This window comes from Triticum aestivum, chromosome 3A (assembly GCF_018294505.1).
Source record: "Triticum aestivum cultivar Chinese Spring chromosome 3A, IWGSC CS RefSeq v2.1, whole genome shotgun sequence".
NCBI lineage: Eukaryota > Viridiplantae > Streptophyta > Magnoliopsida > Poales > Poaceae > Triticum > Triticum aestivum.
Window position 1 is genome coordinate 28,411,753 of NC_057800.1, and position 14,100 is coordinate 28,425,852.

A 14,100-nucleotide genomic window follows, 5' to 3' on the forward strand; every position below is an offset into this window, starting at 1 on the left:
GCGCCCTTCGTGAGATCCCTAGTGTGGGCTCTAGATTTACCTCGACTAACCATCAAATTTCCCCTATTCGCTCCGTTCTGGATCGAGTCCTTGTCTGTTCGAATTGGGACTCGCTCTTCCCGCTAGCTACGCTTAAATCTAAGGCGATTATGGGCTCGGACCATGCCCCTCTAATCCTTGATGCTGGGATTCGACCCGTTCCCCCCCCCCCTAGGTTTTAGTTCGATGCGTCTTGGCTTCTTGTTGAGGGCTTTAGTGACCTCCTTGGATCTAAAATTAGTGGCTTCCTTTCGGCGCCTTATCGCTCCTTTGGGCCCCTGGACGACTGGCATAATTACTCGGGCCTACTACGCAAATTTCTCCGTGGTTGGTCTCGCAATCACTCGGCCCAGGAACGCGGAGAGAAGGCCCTTCTCTTGGCCCAGATCGAGGCTCTTGATTCTCGGGCTGACTCCTATGGTCTTTCCGATTCTGATTGGACCCTTCGCTTCTCCCTTGAATGCTCTCTGGTGCAGATTCATCACCTTAATGAGATATATTGGCGCCATAGGTGCTCGATTAATTGGATGCTTAAAGGCGATTCCCCCACTGCTTATTTTTTTCTATTGCTAATGGGAGGCGGCGCAGATGCCTTATTGATAGCCTGATCATTGATGGGGTTAGGTCTTCTGACCAAGGCACCATCTTAAACCATATTGTGGCTTTCTTCTCCTCTCTCCTCTCTGCCAAACCTGACCAGGGGTTCAGGTTGTCTTCTAACTTTTGGGACCAGGGGGTCATGGTCTCCCCGGAAGAAAATACTGCCCTGATGATTCCTTACTCTGAAGAGGAGATCTTCTCTGTGATTAATAAAGCGAACCCTAACTCTGCCTCGGGCCCGGACGGCTTTTCCATCCCTTTCTTTAAAAAGTTCCGGCCTCTTCTTAAAGAGCTTATTTGTGAAGTCATTCAAGGCTATTGTCTGGGGACAGTAGATATATCCAGGCTCAACTATGCGGTGATTTCCCTTATCCCTAAAATTAAGGGTGCCGAACTTATTTCTCAGTTTAGACCTATTTCTCTTATTAATAACTTCGCCAAATTCCCTGCCAAGTGTCTGGCCACTCGCCTCACCCCGATGGTTCATCAGACCCTTTTCCCTACTTAGTCGGCCTTTGTCAAGGGTCGCTTCATCCTGGATGGGGTCCTCTGCCTTCATGAAATTATCCATGATATCCATAAATCAGGTAGCAAGGCTGTCATTCTTAAATTGGATTTTGAAAAGGCCTACGATTCGATGAGTTGGGGCTTCCTTAAACAAGTCCTACTGGCTAAAGGTTTTGACAGTGGGGTGGTTCACCGTATTCTGCAGTTGGTCATGGGGGGCCATACTGCCATTAATGTCAATGGGAAAGTTAGCAATTTCTTTAAGAACTCTAGAGGTCTCCGGCAAGGCAACCCAGCCTCGCCCATCCTCTTTAACTTTGTGGCGGACGCTCTTTCTAATATTCTATCTAGAGCCGCGGAGGCCGGCCATATTTCTCCTGTTAGCTGACACCTCATCCCGCTCACCTTCAGTACGCGAACGATACTATTATTTTGGTGGAATTGAATGATCACTGCATTGCCCATCTCAAATTTCTGCTCCTCTGCTTCGAAGCTCTCTCGGGTCTTAATATCAACTTCTCCAAAAGTGAAGTTATTGTTACTGGTGTGCCAGGTACCGAGGCCTTACGGGTGGCCTGTCTCTTGAATTGTTCTCTTGGTTCGTTTCCTATTAAGTATTTGGGTTTACCTATCACCTCTGACAAACTCCTTGCTAAAGATTTTGCCCCTACGGTGGCCAAGGTTGGTAATCGTGTAATGCCCTGGAGGGGTAGGTACAACACTCAGGCGGGTAAAGTGGACTTGATCAATGCTTGCCTCTCTTCTCTCCCGATGTTCTTGATGGGCTTCTACCTTCTTTCAATGGGAACCCATGCTGGCTTTGATAAACATAGAGGTGCCTTTTATTGGAACGCGGTTGATAACAAGCGCAAATATCGCTTGGTCAAATGGGACCTTATTTGTAAGCCAAAAAGCCTTGGGGGGCTGGGCATTATCAACACTCTTGTCATGAACAAATGTCTGATCATCAAATGGTGGTGAAAGATCATGACCATACCCCAGGACAAGCCCCTCTGGTTCAACATCCTCAAAGCGAAGTATTTTCCTTCTTCTAGTCCTATGTTTGCTCGTGCCTTGGGGGCATCTTAATTCTGGAAAAACCTTGTTAAACTCAGGCCCCTTTTTTCAAGGCCTCGTCAAATTCGTTGTTCACAATGGTAGGTCCACCAGGTTCTGGCTAGATTGGTGGTGTGGTTCTTCTTCGATGGCTACTGCTTTTCCTGTTCTTTTTTCTTACTGCCCGGACCCTGAGATCTCAATCTTTGAGCTCGCGTCGAATAATTGGGACCTGCGTCTGCGTCGCTCGCTCTCTCCCGTAGAGTTGGAAGACTGGCAGCGTCTTGCTGCTTTCTTCCCTTCGCTCTCGGAGGAGGAAGACACGGTTGTCTGGCCCCATTCCCCTTCTCACTACTAGGAAAAGGGCTATAGATGAAATTGACACTAATGGCGCACCAGACATGTGGTGCGCCACTACTATATACTAATGGCGCACCATGTGTTGATGCACCATTAGTGTCCAAATACTAATGGCGCACCACATCCACGGTGCGCCATTAGTAACAATATTTTTTTATTTGTTTTCAAAACTAGTAATGGCGCACCAGGGGATAGTGTGCCATTACTAGTTAACTAGTAATGGCGCACCACATCCACGGTGCGCCATTAGTAAAAAAAATTCAATTTTTTTTATTTTTTTTCAAAACTAGTAATGGCGCACAAGGGGATAGTGCGCGCCATTACTAGTTAAACTAGTAATGGGGCACCACATCCACGGTGCGCCACTAGTATTTTTTTTCAGTTTTTTTATATTTTTTGAAAACTAGTAATGGCGCACCACTTCCATGGTGCGCCATTACTAACTTGGCCCAAAAATTCCCTCGCATGCACCCCTCCCCGGACCGCCTTTTTCAGTTTTTTTAAAAAATAAAAGAAAATGATGAAAATGTCAAAAAAATAAAAGAAAATAAGTTTCCCATGTGATATGTGGTCTAGTTGTAAAAAATATCTCTGGAATTTGTAAAATCTCTCTGGAATTTGTAACATGGGCATAACTTTTACATACGAACTCGAATTAAAAAGTTTTCTATATGAAAAATCATCTACTCGAAAATTTACATCCGAGTTTATTCACCAGCTATGTGCAAAAAATCACCACCCACATGTTCTCATTATGGAAAATTTGACACTAGCAATTGGTGGTGACTTGCCATTTGCTAACGTATGTTGCTTCTTCACTATATGATGCTCATGATGTTCGGTTTATCGAGCGATCTTTCAAATAAAATATACTGATGTTGCTAACGTATGTTGCTTCTTCACTACATGAACCCCGTTAAACATTTTCAAAATCATCAAAATTCTAACAGAAAAAAATTTATGGGGCTTTTAAGATGTGGAGGCAAAAAAATTCAAAAAATTTCAAACTTACTAATGGCGCACCGTATGCTAGGTGTGCCACTAGTAACAGAAAAAGAATTAGTTTCGATTTTTTTTCAAGAATTTTTTTTTCAAAATATGATACGTAATATGAACGCAAGTTTGAAATATTTTTTCAAAAATTTCATCACACTCATGAACATGAACAAAGTCCTAAACATCAACAAGGTTTAATAGGATTGGTATGCTAGATACATCAATATGTGTCTGTGAAGTGAGCTGGTGCTGGGGTTGGATAGAACTCTGAAGTTAAGCGTGCTTGGGCTAGAGTAGTGTGAGGATGGTTGACCTTTCGGGAAGTTTGACCATGGAGTGTGATTTGACCTGAGATTAAGCATATTGATCCGAGATTAAGCCATAGTGACTCGAGATTAAGAAAAAAATTGAACTTTTTTATAAAAAAATTTGATTTTTTTTTGAAAAATTTTATTACTAATGGCGCACTTCTATGTGGTGCGCCATTACTAAGTCAGATAGTAATGACGCGCCTCTAGGCATACTAATGGCGCACTACATGTGCGCATTTAGTATCTGACATACTAATGGCGCACCAGTGGTGCGCCATTAATAAAAAATACTAGTGGCATGGTACTAGTGGCGCACCAGTAGTGCGCCATTAGTAGGCAAAACTGGTGCGCCACTAGTAGGCCTTTTCCTAATAGTGTCTGCTCGGTTCTCGGTTAAATCTCTATATGGTAAGCTCATTGTTGGGTCCACCACCTTCAAATTCAAATGGATCTGGAGGGTTCGTATTCCTCCTAAGGTCAAGGTTTTCCTTTGGCAAGCCTCTCGTGGGCGTTTGCCGACGGGTGACCAAATTCGCAAGCGAAATGGACCGGAATCTGATAGGTGTGCCTTGTGTGGGATGAGAGAAGACACGACACATATTTTCTTCAATTGTGTGTTGGCTGATCTGTTCTGGTGTTCTATCAGATCCTGGATGCATGTCTCCTGGGCTCCGACTTCCTTTTCTGACTCGCGCATCCTGGTCTATTCTTTGGTTGGGGCCCAGAGGAGATTGTTTTGGGTGGGCTTCGCAGCCATGTGCTGTTCCCTTTGGACGACAAGGAATAAATTTACTATCGAGCATGTTTTCCCTGCTAAGCCTGCTGATTGCTATTTAAGACTTGTATATTCCTGCAGCAGTGGAGATTATTGACTAAGGAGGAGGACAGGGACGTCCTCGACGCCATGTTGGCCAAGATCTGGAATTCTGCTATCTCCATCTCCCCAGTTCAAGCAGGCACTTAGGCGCTAGTGGCTTGCTTTCATTATCTTTCTACCTCCGGCCTGTGAGCCGTGTACTGGCTTGGAAGCCATGTACTTAGACTATTCTCTCGTGTTGTCTGGGTTGATACTCTGCATGTTCTCGTGCTGGTCATATGGGTCTATGTTAACTCTGCCTGGTGATTTTATTTATAAAGTCGGCCTATGGCCTTTTATCTAAAAAAATATACGGAATCCAGATTTAACAGTTGGTCTGTTTAGAAAATATTCTGAATCAGTGCAATAATGTGCCGAGCTCTGTTCCGAGCAGTAGTTGATCTACCAGCAAGCAATAAATATCTTTGCTGCTGCTCTCAAGAATTGCTTGGCTAGTGAGAAGTGAGTGAATCAGTGAAGTTAGATAAGCCACTTGCAATAGGTAAAACAGAGATGGAGACTCATATGAGATTCGACAGTGCTTTCTTTCACTTGATTATATATGAGATATGACACAAGGCGAAAGCAGCTGTAGCTAAATTACAAGCAACTACACTACACAAACAGACTGGTAAAAGTAAAACCATCTGCCAACAAAAGCTTTCCTGGAAAAATCATGGAGGCTCTTTGTCAAAATCCACAGCCTCATGTTCCTCTCACACACAGACACACTACTTCAGTTTCAGCAGATTGGAAGACGACTGGCCAAAACCCAAACAGAGAAAGAGAAGGAAAAAAAAAGAGACAGAACTACAGAACAAAACAGAGCTGCCGTACAGAGCAGAAGCAGAGGCAGTACTAGTGTTTAGGGGGAATTGATGAACTGCCATGGCCGTGCGTGCTCTAGCTAATCCTAACGACTAGCCACCTCGTACCTCGCGAGAGCAGTGGTAGTGGTTGGGTAGTGGTGGTAATCCATGGCGGCGTGCTCCCGGACCCGGTGATCAGTCGCAGCTTCGTGGGGGCGCGGTGTGTAGTCGCCGTTGCCAGCTTCGACGCCGACCTTGCTGTGCCACGCAGGATGCCTCGGCGGCGTCTCGCTGCCAGCCTGGTCTTGCAAGTAGGCGGCGTGCTCGGCTTTCGGTGCGCCTTCTTGGTAGGCTTTGTGCCCGGCCTCGTGGACGGCGACGATGGGCGGCTGTCGGTACACCGGCGCCGGCTCTGACCAGTAGCCGTGGCCATGGTGCCCTCTGCTGCGGCCGTAGTCGTCACGTCTGCGGCCGCCGAAGCACGAGCCGAACTCCAAGCACATTCTTTCTTGGTGGCGAGTGGTGACTGGCGCCGGGTGCTTCTTTGTGTGCTGGGGGACTACTGGTAATGGGAAGCAGCACTATCCTGGAAGTAGCTGCTGGGGGTATCAGTGCAGGGGTGGTGTTGATGGCCCTGAAACTGACAGTGTTGGTGTGGGGGGGCTGGGTGATATATATTCGGCGCCGAGAAGCTCAGTGCGGGTTCGGTTCACCTTGACACGTCTCCCCAACCCTAGCTGTTGCTGTTTGCGGGTTCGTCGTTTCAGCTTCGGGCCCGCGCTCTCCGGTCTTCATCCAGGGTCAACCGTGCCCGTGCGAATCGTGGAGGGAGGGCGGTGCCGCGGGGCGGCAGAAAACGATCCTGCCGCTGGACGAAGGATGGACTGCATTTTTTGGGGGCCGGATAATAATTTGTCCTGTCAGCATGTTGGACTGGCCGGTCGTCGTGCCGTGTTTCAGTTTCAAGCTTTCAACACGGCGCACATGGGGCGGGCAACAACGACGTTGGACTCTTCATTCACTGGTTTTCGCTAAATCTGCCGCGCACTAGATTCTTTACCCGTTCAAAATAACAGTTTTGCATCAAAATACAATTAAATATTTTCTGTAAACTCTTGTTAGCGGCGGCAGAGCCAAGGAAAATTAAATGAGGGCTGAATGTTGTTAAGTTCTTTTTCTGAAAGCATCAAGATTTTATTTCTCAGATAATCGAAAAAAGGTTATTTACAGGGGAATAAGAAATAAAATCAAGGAACATGGAGTCCCAAACTTTAGAAGTTCTTTCGCTAAAGGATTTCTTTGCTAAATCATTAGCAACTTCATTTGCTTCGCGGAGTCGGTGGGTGTAGGAGACCTTCGCAAAATCCATTGCTGACTCCTTACATTTGAGCACAGTTGCCACATCTAAGCCCACATAAAGTTCTAGCTTGTTGCACCGCCTCTGCTGCAAAACTGCAATCTGTTTCGATATCAACTTTATTGCACCAGATTCTTCCTGCTAGGTGTAACCCATTCCTTATCGCTGTGATATCTGCCGAATCAACTCATCTAGTTTGTGAGAGAAACCAAGTTGATGCAGCTACGAAATTTCCTCTTCCATCACGGCAATGACACCTGTCGCACCCGATAGTGTTTCGTGTTGGAAAGCTGAGTCTACGTTGATCTTGATGGCATCACGACATGACTTCTTCCACACTTGATCTTTCCTTCCTTGTCGGCTGTTTTGATGTGTAAGCTCTAATGTAGTTCGTCGCAAGGACTTTAATTGAGACTGCAGATCTGTCCAGGTTTTGGATAGTTTCTCCTTCCACATATTGACGGCATTACCACCGAATATACAATGATGCTACCGTCACTAGCTCAGTTGTTTGCAAAACCTCATGGACTGAACAATTCCTGGCCAAAGTCTCCAAGGTTACTGACCCCGAACAATCCTCTCATAGTGCCTTTTCTGTAATTTCATGTAGTCCAAGTTCACACCAGATTTCTTTAGCCCGGCGGCAAGTGAAGAGGACATGCTGGACATCCTCAACTCCAACTTTACATATTGGGCATTGTGGGCTTAGAGGTATGTGCCTATCCGCTAAGATTTCCAAGGAAGGGAGTGATCCATTCAGAGCTTTCCATGCAAAGTGCTTGATTTTACCAGGGATTTAGAGGTTCCACACTTCCTTCCAAATGTTATTAGTTAGCATATTTCCCTGACCATCAGCTCGAACTAGTCGCTGGCCATACTGGTGGTCAAACTCTCGATGGTAAGTAGACCGAATTGAGAATGTCCCATGTCTAGTATAATTCCATGCCACCAAGTCCTCTACCATCTGGACGTTAAGAGGGATTTGCAAGATCCTGTAAACATACACCGGCGAGAAAACGTCTCTGATCAAACTTTCATCCTAGTGGCCCGTATACGGATTAATGAGTTCCTCCATATATGTAAGCATAGTTGCACCTCTAGGGGTAATGATCTAACACGGATCTTGCCATATGTTTATTTGTGCTCCTAATCCCACGCGCCATACACTGCCCCTTTGAAAGGTTTGGATGCCAAAAACAATACTCTGCCACGGGTATGACGATCCCTTTTTCGGACCAGCCTTTAGAATGCTGCCATCTGGATAATACTTTGCACTCAACACACGTGTAGATAAAGAGTCCGGGTCCTAGAGTAGTCGCCAACACTGCTTTGCTAACATAGCAAGGTTGAAACTGTGAAGGTCTCTAAACCCCAATCCCTCTTTCTTCTTCGGTATGCATATCCCCCACCACACAAAGCAGTGCATCTTCTTCTTATCTTTATGATCACCCCACCAAAAACCTAATATTTCATCTGCAATTGCTTTACATATTCCTTTGGGCAGCTTGAAAACTGACATAGCGTAGGAAGGAATAGCATGTGCCACAACAACTGTTTTTAAGCTTTGTTGGGAGGGGTAGTCCATTGGCAATTAATCACTACAAGAAGGGTTAGGCATGATTTTTTGCATCATTGGTGTTGTTGGGTTTCCCTAATTTTTCTACTTCATCTGTTTTAAAATATAAGGTGTATTGGGTTTTTTAGAAGTCAATCCTCTTTAAGCTTGGCTAAATTTTTAGAGAAACATTTTCAGTATACATAATATCAAATCAGAATCATTAGATTCATCATGAAATGAATTTATATATTCTATTTATTGAGTATTGTGGATGTCGATGTTTTTGGTTATCGATTGATTTTTAAAATCGTTGACTTCATCAAAATTGTGAATCAAATCCAAAATTGAATACCTCAATCGTTAGGGGAGCTCCTAATTAGGGACTACAGTGGATTTGAAGAATTGAGCGACAGAAATCCATGAGAAAAATAGTGTTGACCAGATCAAAATCTGGTGACCCAATTCCAAATTGGAGTCCTCAATTGGCTTAAACCAATGAGGCTGTTGGGGGAGAGGGGGGAGGGAGGTCCCCGGTCCTTATTAGTGTTGTCATCATATCAGAAGGCAACCTAAAAAATGCCTTAATATCTGGTCTCTGCACTCGAAGACATGCCAAACCCAAACACGTGATTGTGAAGCTTCTGGACAATTGGTTAGAGTGGATAAATCGAGCATCTTTTCTAGCCCAAGCACTAAAGTGAGTATGAAAGCTAAAGTCCGCTCTTCCCTGAATATTACGACCGAGGCTCTAAATGATAAGTACTTGGGCCTCCCTGCTACTCTCGGCCTAGATAAGAGTGACAATTTTCAGTACTTGGTAGATCACCTGATTCGAAGGCTACCGGGGTGGAAAGAAAAATGTTTGTCAGCTTGAGGGAAGGAGGTGCTTCTAAAGGCTGGTGCTTCTGACTGTGTGCGGGAATAACATCTTTTCTCCAGTGAATGACCTCATTGATCCTTTCATCGGTGACTGGGATGAGGAGTTGGTTAGACGAACTTTTTGGCATGTAGATGTTCACAGAATACTGGCTATCCCTCTCGCTCTACATGAGATGGAAGATCTGTAGCTTGGAACCCGGCGAAGCATGGAACTTTTTCAGTGCGCTCTGCATATCAGGTGGAATGGGAGTTCCAGTATGGGCAAAAAGATTAGCCGACCAGTTCGTCATCCAACCAACTGGATGTATGGGATTCAGTTTGAAACCTCAAATGCCTAGCCAAGATAAATATCTTTATATGGCGAGTGTAGCATAGTGCCATACCATGTATTGCAATTCTAGCAGCGAAGCATATTAAGGTGAAATCCCACCGCCCAACTTGTAACTAAGGCACGAATAATACCATACATCTGTTGTTCCAGTGCAAAAAGGTTGAGGAAGTTTGGAAAATGATGGTGGTATATGATGTGATCGAGTGGGCGTGCAAAGTGAATCGGTCTGGAGAGGTAATCCTCGAACAACTTCTCTGTCTCCAGGACTCGGATGTTCATGTCTTGGGTTTGCCAAATCTGCGAGAAACTATATCAACCACTGCCTAGTACTTATGGTTTGAACGGAGACAACTCACTCATGGTGGGCAAACACAAACAGCAGCCCAAATTCTTATCGCATCGAAAAGCCTTACAGCGAACTATGTTATCGCATGTAGTCTGAGGGCGAAACAATCAACGCCATGGATGAAACCACGCCCAGGATATATGAAACAGAACATGGACGCTGGATTTGATCAAGAAAACTTAAGTGGGTCGCTCGGTGCAAGTATCTGTGATCACACTGGAAAATTTATTGCCGCTGCAAACGAAAGATTGAGTTCTTGTTATGATGCTTTCACAACTAAAGCAATAGCAGTTAGATTTAGACTGAATTTGGCAAGTATGGTGGGTTGCAGCAAGACTGAAGTGGCCTTAGATAATGACGGGATTGTCAATGATCTCAGTAAAGGTGGCTCGAATTCAGTAGCAAGTGCCATTATCAATGATTGTTTCTTGATGAAGTTAGATTTTAACCATGTCTTGTTTGAGCATTGTAATAGAGATTGTAATCAGGCTGGTCATGAATTATCTAAGTTAGCTAAGTACTCTACTCCTAGTGTCTAGATGAATTCGCCACCAGATGAGCTAATCTTTTTCCTTGTAAGTGATAACATTGTTTTAATGGAATGAAGAAATAGCTGAGTGATAACCCACAAGTACAGGGGATCAATTGTAGCCTCTTTCGATAAGTAAGAGTGTCGAACCCAACGAGGAGCTAAAGGTAGAACAAATATTCCCTCAAGTTCTATCGATCATCGATACAACTCTACGCACGCTTGACGTTCGTTTTACCTAAAACAAGTATGAAACTAGAAATACTTTGTAGGTGTTGTTGGATGGGTTTGCAAGAATATAAAAAGCACGTAAATAAAAATTAGGGGCTATTTAGATAAAGACACAATAAATTTAGTATAGCAAGTGTGGAAAAGTGGTGGTAGGAGTTGTGAAATTGTCCCTAAGCAATTGACTACTTTACTGACCGATGGCAAGTTTTATGTGGGAGAGGCCACTGCTAGCATGTCATCCCTGACTTGAAATTCTTTGCACTTATGATTGGAACTATTAGCAAGTATCCACAACTACTAACGTTCATTAAGGTAAAACCCAACCATAGCATTAAGATATATTGGTCACCCTTCAATCCCGTATGCATCAATTTATATGCTAGGTTGAAGCTTCTGTCACTCTTGCCCTCCAATATATAGCTCTATCAACATACAACTAACCCTATGGTGTGATCCACGCGCGCACTCATATGATGGGCACCAAAGGACAACAAGATAACCACAAGCAAATTAAACCAATCATAGCAATTCACCAATTACCGATAGGACAACGAAAATCCACTCAGACATCATAGGATGGCAACACATCATTGGATAATAATATGAAGCATAAAGCACCATGTTCAAGTAGAGGGTACAACGGGTTGCGGGAGAGTGGACCGCTGTAGATAGAGGGGGGAAGGTGATGGAGATGTTGGTGGAGATGGCGTAGGTGTTGGTGAAGATCGCGGTTATGATGATGGCCCCGGCGGCGTTCCGGCACCACCGGAAGAGAGGGGGAGAGGGCCGCCCTTCTTCTTTCTTGACCTCCTCCCTAGATGGGAGAAGGGTTTCCCCTCTGGTCCTTGGTCTCCTTGGCATGGGAGGGGCGAGAGCCCCTCCGAGATTGGATTTGTCTCTCTGTCTCTCTCTGTTTCTGCATTCTGGGATTCTGCCCTTTCACCGTTTCATATATATCCGGAGATCCGTAACTCCGATTGGATTGAAACCTTCGCCCAGATTTTTCTCCGAAAATTAGCTTTCTTGCGGCCAAGGAAGAGCAGCAACCTCCTTACGAGGGACCCACGAGGGTCAGGGGTGCGCCCAGGGGGGCAGGCGCGCCCCCTACCTCGTGGCCCCCTCGAGCACCTTCTCGCGTTGATTCTTCTTCCCATATTTCATAAATATTCCAAAATTATTCTCCATCCGTTTTTATCCCGTTTGGACTCCGTTTGATATGGATTTCCCGCGAAACAAAAATACATGCAACAAACATGAACTGGTACTGGGCACTGAATCAATATGTTAGTCTCAAAAATAGTATAAAAAGTTGCCAAAAGTATATGAAAGTTGTAGAATATTGGCATGGAACAATCAAAAATTATAGATACGACGTAGACGTATCAGCATCCCCAAGCTTAATTCTTGCTCGTCCTCGAGTAGGTAAATGATAAAAAGATAATTTTTGATGTGGAATGCTACCTAGCATAATCTTGATCATGTAATCTAATCATGGCATGAATATTAAGACACGAGTGATTCATAGCAATAGTCTATCATTTGACATCAAGACAATAATACTTCAAGCATACTAATAAAGCAATCATGTCTTTTCAAAATAACATGGCCAAAGAAAGTTATCCCTACAAAATTATTTGGTCTGGCTATGCTCCATCTTCACCATAAAAAATATCCAAATCATGCACAACCCCGATGACAAGCCAAGCAATTGTTTCATACTTTTGACGTTCTCAAACCTTTTCAACTTTCACGCAATACATGAGCGTGAGCCATAGACATAGCACTATGGGTGGAATAGAATATGATGGTGGAGGTTCTCTGGAGAAGAAAAAAAGGAGAAAGTCTCACACGGCTAATCAACAGGCTATGGAGATGCCCATCAATTGATGTCAATGTGAGCAGTAGGGATTACCATGCAATGGATGCACTAAGAGCTATAAGTGTATGAAAGCTCAAACTGGAAACTAATTGGGTGTGCATCCAACTTGCTTACTCATGAAGACCTCGGGCATTTGAGGAAGCCCATCATCGGAATATATAAGCCAAGTTCTATAGTGAAAATTCCCACTAGTATATGAAAGTGATAACTCAAGAGACTCTCTATATGAAGAACATGGTGCTACTCTGAAGCACAAGTGTGGTAAAAGGATAGTAACATTGCCCCTTCTCTCTTTTTCTCCCTTTTTTGTTTTTTCTTTCTTTCTTTTTTGTTTTGGTGGGCTTCTTTGGCCTCTTTTTTTTATTTGGGCTTCTTTTCCTCTTTTATTTTGATAACCTCACATGGTACAATGTTCTAATAATGATGATCATCACACTTTTATTTACGTACAACTCAATATTACAACTCGATACTAGAACAAATATATGACTCTATATGAATGTCTCCGGCGGTGTATCGGGATGTGCAATGATCTAGCGTAGCAATGACATCAAAAAATAGACAAGCCATGAAAACATCATGCCAGTTGTCTTACGATCATGCAAAGCAATATGACGGTAAATGCTCAAGTCATGTATATGACGGAAGTTGCATGGCAATATGACGGAAGTTGATTCTTCTTCCCATATTTCATGTGGCCCCCTCGGACCTTTTCGTGTTGATTCTTCTTCCCATATTTCACAAATATTCCAAAATTATTCTCCGTCCGTTTTTATCCCATTTGAACTCCGTTTGATATGGATTTTCTGCGAAACAAAAAAACATGCAACATACAGGAACTGACACTGGGCACTGGATCAATATGTTAGTCCCAAAAATAGTATAAAAAGTTGCCAAAAATATATGAAAGTTGTAGAATATTGGCATGGAACAATAAAAAATTCTAGATACGACGGAGACATATCACTGAGTTATAAAAAAACCCAAAGTGTGAAGTTGAAACACATAAATAATTTAAAAAAAGTACACAAACATGAAAACACTTAAAGCGACATCCAGTGACGGCGTACACCACCTCATGTGACTTCAAATTGAATGCCATCACCGGCGTGGCATGCCGAGCTCATGGTGACTGTGTGGGAGCAGTGTAATGTGGAGCCAGTCGCGCCATAAGACTCCATACTGCACATACATGCCTTATCTTCCCCACAAAACATAGGAGGAAGAAATGACTACATTGTAAGGGCATCAATCCAAAGCACGGCCACCACATACTCTAGGCCACACAAGCTAATATGACCTAAACAAATCTTTATAATTTATGAAGTAACCTTCATCATGCTATTTCTTATAGTTTTATCCATTGTTTTATATTTTATTGGACCAACTTATTAATAAAGCGTTAGAGATGTAGTTGCATGTCTAATCACTACTAGGAAAAATCTTATACACAGAA